This window comes from Ailuropoda melanoleuca, chromosome 2 (genome assembly GCF_002007445.2).
Source record: "Ailuropoda melanoleuca isolate Jingjing chromosome 2, ASM200744v2, whole genome shotgun sequence".
NCBI classification, from domain to species: Eukaryota; Metazoa; Chordata; class Mammalia; order Carnivora; family Ursidae; genus Ailuropoda; species Ailuropoda melanoleuca.
Window position 1 is genome coordinate 5,399,414 of NC_048219.1, and position 7,857 is coordinate 5,407,270.

Genomic DNA, 7,857 nt, shown 5'->3' on the forward strand with positions numbered 1-7,857 from the left:
CTACCTCGTGCTCCGAAGGCAGACATCCAGAAATACCTGGCAAACGGGGCAAATGGCCCCCTCGGTTTCTATCAGCTTTTTAATTTTTTAAAAAACATAGAGAACAGGATAATAAAAAAAAGTAGAATGGAACAAAATAGGAAAGAGAGGGAATCGCAAAGCTTTTAAATTATGGTGAGACTCAATAATTATTTGTGGAACGATGAAAATTCTTTCTGAAAAGGGATCGTTGCCACAACAAACATGTCTCTTTTCTTTCTTACTAACAAAGTGCTTGCCCACTGGTTATCCCAGTTGTTTATTATGGGTCCCCTTTATGGATGAAGAAATTGGTTCAGAGAGGTGACTGATCTGCTCAGCTCATCCAATCAAATGGCAGAGCTGGGCCTTGGGACAGGGAAGATAACAGGTGGGATTCTGTTTTCAAACCCGTCTTACTTTTTTGTTTATCAACCTTGAATCCTAAACTTGATTTTTTCTATTTTCTTGAATCATACAAATGTTTAACACATACTGGATTTAGTACTAACATTATTGTTATTTTGTAGCCAAGGAAACTGAGGCAGAAATAGATGAGATGACCTGTTCAAAGTTACATAGTCAATGAGAGGGAGGACTTGGATTCATATGCGGGTCTATAAGATTCAAGGCTGTAACCACAATTCTTTTGCCACTCTGCCTTATTGATCTGGTTTTAGAAAACACTTGAATGGCATAATGGATAAGGCTTGAGGATACTTCCCAAGATTGTTTGGTCCATGTGGTCTTCACCCAGCAACACCTGCTTGATGCCTTGGGCCCCTCTTATCATCCTAACACCATAAGAGCAGATACTTTGAGATCCTGCCTGGGATCTGGAGCCGCACTAAGCAACCCATAGACATGAAAAACAGACAGACAGACAGACAGACAAACAAAAATTCCCTAATATTAGCAAGTGGAACCAGATGACTACATTATGCCAGGGTTACATTTTAAAGATACCATTTCATTTCTAGCTTTATGGGGCTTGATGTAAGCTTTTCGAAGTGTACTTTTATGAGACTCAGATATTTATTTTACATGCTCTTTAAAAAGTGCCAGTGCCATAAATAATAGCCAATATTTAGTTTTTAGTTCCTGCTGTATGCCCTGCACTCTGATAAGGAATTAATGTGGATTATTTCATTTAGTCCTCACAATGTTAACGAGGTAAATGTCATCTTGGATTTCAGGAGTGAGAAGAAACTCATCCCCTTACGTGCTTGTGAAAGTGGCCTCCGGGGGTATTCTCAAGTACTGAGAGCCAGCAGCTGCTCTGCCTCTAACTGCAAGTTACTTACTTACATGCTTTGATCCTTAAATTCCAAATCTGCGACATTCTACCATTGAGCTGGATGATCTAGAAACTCCTAGAGAGGAGGGGCCTGCCTGAGTAGTGCTTAGCACAATAGGACTTTCATTTGAAATGAAAATCCATGTCTAATTTAATCTTCACTTGACAAATGAGAGTTTTCATAGGGACCATGGACAGAGTATTTGAAAATGGAGTTTCCCTCTGGAAAACTTTGTTACAAAGTTTCAGTTTGGGTTGCTAGCCTGCTTGCCACTAGAAAATGAGGCAGCAGTGATTCTTTTTCTTTCATAACGTTGGTTCACATCGCTCAAGTGCTCACTACATGCCAGGATCTGTGCTCAGACATTTACAAGGATTAGCTCCTGTAGTCCTCATAACCACCATATGTGGTGGGTGCTGTGAACATGTCCATTTCACGGATGAGGAAACCGGGGACTCAAGAGGAGGGCAATTTGCCCACGGTCTCAGTGCGGGTAGGAGACTGAGTCCAGACTCAAAACTGGTGCTCTGACTCTAGGGTTCTTATTCTCGCCACTCTGCTTTCTCTTCTTCAGCATACTGAGGCCTTGGGTTTGGGAGGTGGATCAAGAACAAGCCCCGCTCAGCGCCTGCTCCCTTGGAGGATGAGCCTGACACTTGCTTCAGGCTCTTTATGCTCAGCTACCCCACTGAATTCTCACGTCGTCTTCCTGACGTATGTATTACTATTGACCAACCCCCCCTTTGACAGATGGAAAAATCGAGGCTCAGAGAGGTCAGACAAGTTGCCAAGATCAACCGGTCAATGTGTGGCAAAGCCAGGCCTCTCTGACTTCAAAGCCTTGGCATTAAGCCAGGGTTTCTCACCCTTGACACTGTTGACATTTGTGGCTGGACAGTTCTTTTTCTTTTCTTTTTTTTAAAAATATTTTATTTATTTGTTTGATAGAGAGAGAGCGTGCGCACAAGCAGGGGGAGCGGGAGAAGGAGAAGTGGGCTGAGCAGGGAGCCTGACACAGGGCTCGATCCCAGGACCCTGGGATCATGACCTGAGCTGAAGGCAGACGCTTAACTGACTGAGCCACCCAGGTGCCCCGGGACAGTTCTTTATTGTAGGGGGCTGCCCTGTGCATTGTAAGATGTTTAATAGCATCCTTGACCTCTATCCACTAGATGCCAGTAGCACTCCTCTCCCAATTGTGACAACCTAAAATTTTCTCCAGACTTCACCAAATGTTCCCTGGGGGCAATATTGCTCCCGGTTGAGAATTCTTGCTCCTGGCTGACTGGGTGACTTCTGATGCGGGGTTGGGGACTCAGGTAAGACAAGGTGAAAGGAAATTTCATGACTTTCTTTTAAGATCCATGAAGGCAGGGGTGCCTCATAGGGCTCCCTGCTCAGCAGGGAGTCTGCTGCTCCCTCTCCCCCTCCCTCTCCCTCTGTGCACTCTCTCTCTCTAATAAATACATAAAATCTTTAAAAAAAATCCATGAGGGCCGGTGTCCGGGTCTCTGTGACTCAGAAATCAGCCCCCACTGCACATCGAGGTATTGACTAGGTGTTGTACCTTGCTGGTGTGAGCCCACCTGGAGGGACTTTTATCTTGAGACCGAGGGCATGTCCTCTCACTGGGCAGGGCCCCAGTCATCACTGTCTTTCCTGCCCAGGGTTCAATTTATCTGGAGGCCATTAAGGAACCTGCCTGATGATTATCTCTTGGCTCAAACTTGGCTTTATCTCTGGTCTTTGATTCTAAATGGGACTAATGACCACTGGAGATTCAGATTCCCCACCAGCTGCCCCCCTCCCCAGCATCTTCTTGATGACCCTAAGGGAAGCCCCTCGAAGCCTGGTTCACTGCTCCCATCTCAACAAATGCCCCACCTCCGGGCAAGTTAGAGAGCTGGGAATCAGCGCAGATGTCTCCCTCTCCATCAATGTGCTCCTTCAAGTATTCACCAAGTCCTACCCATTTTGGATTCTAAATATGATTTAGATCCTGCAGTCCTGGTGACTCCCACTTCCGCAGGCCGAGGCACCATAGACTATGGCAATATCCTCCGAAAGGCACCCACTTTGTTCACTCCTGCCTTCCATTCTGTTGTCCACACTGCGGCTAGAGTAGCCTTTTTAACATGTTAATCTGAATCTACCACCCACCTACCTCTATACACATGTTCCTACTCCAGCCTTCAATCATTCAGTGATGCTACCTGTCTTTTCCCCATCACTGTCTCTACTCCAGACTTACTGGCTTTTCTGTTCTCAAAAGCACCATGTTGTCTCCACTTCGGGGACTTTGCACATGTTGTGCCCTCAGCTCTGTGTTCTCACTATCTCTCTTTGCTTACGTAACTCCGTTCAGCCTTAGGGGAAGTCTTCCCTGACCGCTTTTCACCCACCCTCAGTCTAGGTCTGGATCCATTGTTCCAGGTTCTACAGCAGCATCTCTCTCTTTCCTCACTGTCATCTCTAGCCTGTGTACATATTTGGGGATTGCTTATTTGTTGAAACTCCTCTTCCCCTTGAGACTGTAAGCTCCACAAATGGGAACAATGTGTCTATTTTTGCTCACCATTATATCCCTAAAGCCTTGCATATTGCCTGGAACGTTGCAGGCACTTTACAGGTACTTGTTGAGTGATGGTAATGAGCTCATACAATCCTCCCAACAAGCCTGGAAGAATTTCACCTGCAGCCAGTGCTCTGCTCTGACCCCCTACAGCACCTGCTTTCTCCATTATAAGATGGAGAGCAATAGCTCTGGAGACTGACTGGGTTCAAATCCTCCCTCTGCCACTTCCCAGATGTGGGACACTGGGCAAATTCTTTAATTTCTGTGTTTTAGTTTCTTCCTCTGTAAAATGTCAGTAACATTAGTTACCTGTCTCGTGGGGTGGTTGTAAGGATCCAATAAGTGAACTTCTAGAACATGCTATTGGAAGGGCTTGGTGCATAGTGAGTGCCCCATTGATCTTAGTTAATATTAATATTATTAATAGAAGGAGCATAGATTCTGAGGGTAGGTGACTCTGGTTTGCAGGTGAATCTGATTTGCAAATCATTCCCTGTGTGACTTTGGATAAGTCATGTCACACACCTGAGCCTCAGTTTCCCCATCTGTTAAACTGGGATCTCAAGGCCGGCTTCAGAGAGCCATCACAAGGGCCTGATAGAATAAGATATGAAGCATGCAGACCAGTGCCCCGTGGTCCTTCCTGACAGGCTAAATTGGTCCCTGTTGCCTTTTAGACAAGAAGCTTCCTGAAGATAGGCTTCACATCTGCCTTATTTAGGGCTGTTATCCCCAGCCCCCCTGTACTTGGTAATTGTAGGTGTTCATTAAGTAGTTCTTTTTTAAAAAAGATGTTATTTATTTATTTGAGAGAGAGAGGGGGAGAGCATGAGTTGGGGGGAGGGGCAGAGGGAGAAGCAGACTTTCTGCTGAGCAGGGAGCCTGATGTAGGGCTCCATTCCAGGACCTGGGATCATGACTTGAGCCAAAGGCAGACACTTAGCCATCCAGGATAAGTGGGTGGTTGAGTCACCCAGGCGCCCCTCAATAAATAGTTCTTTACTGAATGAATGAATCAATGGTGGCAGGGACCGTGCTTTGTTCATCTCTGTGTCCAACCTGAGACTAGTGAAATACCTAGCATCTAAGTTCAATAAGTATTTGTTGACAGAATAGATTTTTTAAATGGCTATTCATTTCTGTTCCCTGCCCCATTTAAGTTTCTAAATTAAGCTGAGAAAGATACTTGTTAACTTATCCTATACCTCTCTAGCCTTAGTCTTGTTATCTATACAATGAGGCTATAAATAAAATTCACCACATAAGAGTGTTCTGAAAAGTAAATGAAGCAATAGGTATTTGGCACATAGGAAATGTTAGTTCATTATTATTCCTTTCCCTAAGCCTCAATTTCCTCATCTGTGAAATGGGCATCACTCACTCATTTATTCATTGGTTAGTCAACAAACACAGTGCCCATTTGCAAGTATTGTAATTAAGACCCAGGGCAGTTAAAGAGGTGAACAAGCCATGGTCCCTGTCATGAGGAAGTGTCTGCTGTGGGACAGCATATGAATAGCAAAATCGAGCGATAGAAGAGCCACCATGTGTGTGAGGTCTACAGAAGCTGAGATGGGGACTTGTAGGGTTTCAGCAAGCTCTTCAGGGAGAGTGTAAAAGGTCACCAATGCAGTGTAGCCACCAACATGACCTTAATCTGAAACGGAGTTGTCCTTTCTGGGCTCTGGTTTTTGTAGCCTGGGTCTGTGGAATGTGTTAGTTTTGCTGCAGCCTCACTTTCTACCCTGGCTCACCAACATATGAGAGGCTGATCCAGGTGTCACAATCCCGCTGAGCATCCAGTTCAAACAGACATATCTTTCCAAGACAGCCTTTCCTTCCTCCCTTTCCCCCCGGATCCTACCTTCTCAGGGCACTGAACAGTGATTCCCTTACACTTGCAGCATGGAACAACCTGGGGTGCCTCCAACGAATGGTGGGCTCCTGGTTCTCCAAGGACAAGCCTGCCTCTTCCCGGGGTGGGATCCAGGGAGGGGATGCTTGGGCACTGGGGATGGGAAGAGGCCTGGCTGGGTGTCCGGGCTCCTGAATCTAAGGGGATCATATGTTTGTCTCTGATGTTCACAGCTGGTTCCAGGGAACTGACTCCTGCCAGTCAAACTCATGAGAGACTGAAACATCTGAATTAGAATTTTACATTTAAGCTAGGTGCAACTTGTGGGGTTGGGAGGGACTATTCGTCTCCAGTCACCAACATATTTGCACCTGTTACCCAGAGCAGTCTTACTTTCAAGTGAAAGAAATTGACATGCCAAGGGTATTTAAATATCAGGGGAGGGTCTGCTGTCAGTGGTCTGCCAGAGGGAGAAGGATGTCTGAGTCCCAGTGGCCCATCCTAGCAGGCCTCAGGGAAGAAGCAAGATTTATGAGTTGAGAGCCCGCCTGGGCCGCTTCTTCTAATGGTAAAGGCCTCCCTGCAGTATTTTCTGTCTCGTCAACGCTGCATTTCATTTTAAATTGCAGCTGAACGCAGATATTTTCCCTCTTGCCTATTACATCTCTTAATTTGTCTCTCCCTCTGCTGTTATTTGTCTCTATAAAGTGTTTTGCATGAAAGACCCACACCGCACAACGTAGCTTTGCCCTGGGTTAGGTTTAACAGGAAGGGGAGGCACAGAGAGACTTCAGTCTGAGGAGGAAGGTGTGAGGGAGGGCCTTGGGGTCGAAGACACACACGTGTCTGGCAATATATGCCTGGCAGTGTGTACACGTGCATGTTTTGGACCTGTCTGTTGTGTGTCAGTGGCTATGTGTGTGCACGTGTCAATATTTGTACTGATATGTACAAGTCTGTGTATGTTCCGGTATAATCTCTTGGTGTCCATACCTAAATTAAGTGTATGTGTGCAAGTGCTCACTCACATACAGTCTCTGAGAGCATATGTATCTATGCATCCCAGCACACATGTGCACATCAACACACGCAGGCATCTAGGTACGCATGTCACATGATGTGTGTAGTCTGCACACAAGACCAGGGTTCTCTCTTTTCTGCCCTTCCCTCGCATCTCTCTCTCCCCCACCTGGGGGCCCTCGTCCGTTTGGGGCTGTGGGAAAAGGAAGGCAGAGCAGTGGTCAGTGGGGGTCCAGTGGAAACACTGCCTTAGCCTGGTCCAACCGTGGCTACAGCTGCCTGGCTTGGCTCCCGCCACCTTTTCCTCACCCTGCCACAGCAGCACCACCACGGCTCCTGCAGAAGCTCTGGGGACCTGTGGGCAGACCCCCAGCTCTCTGCCGATCGTGGACTGGCACGGAGTGGTGACAGTGGTTCCTGAACAATGGCCAGAGCCCTTCAGACTGGCCGGGTCTCCTGCCCCTCCCCGGACGCCAACAACCCGAGCGGCCCGGGCGGGGGCGGCAAGGGGGCCTAGCGGTCGCTCCGAGTCCGCGAACGCTGGCCACTAACCAATGGGCGACTGCAGCCCAACGGGGATCCCTCCGAGGCAGCCAATGACCTCGCGCCGCTCTCCACCCCGCCCTCGCCAACTCCGCGCAGCTGGACCATTGGTGCTGGTGGGATGGGGGGAGTGTGCGCGGCGCTGGCCTCTTGAGGGAGGGGGCGTGGCTTGGAGTCCCTTCGCCTCTCCCCACCAGCGCTTAGGCCCCGCGCTCCCTACACACGGACGCGAGGCCATTGGCCTGGCTGCGGCGCCGCGGCAGAGGTGGACCGCGGGGCGCGCGCAGTGGGCGTGACCTGAGGGCGTGGCCCGGAGGGAGGCGGGGCCGCGGGCGCTGTCTCAGTGAAAGCGGAGCTGCGGCGGCGGCGGAGGCGTCCGGGCGGGTGTGCGCGCGTGTGGAGCGCAGGCTCGGCAGCGGCGGCGACGGCGGCGGCTGCTCAGCCTGCGGCGGCAGCGACCCGTCTGGAGCGGCCGCTGCGAGGACGCCAGCTGCAGCGGGAGAGGTGCAGCCGGTGCTGCGCGCTCCGCGGGGCCGGCGGGAGCCGGG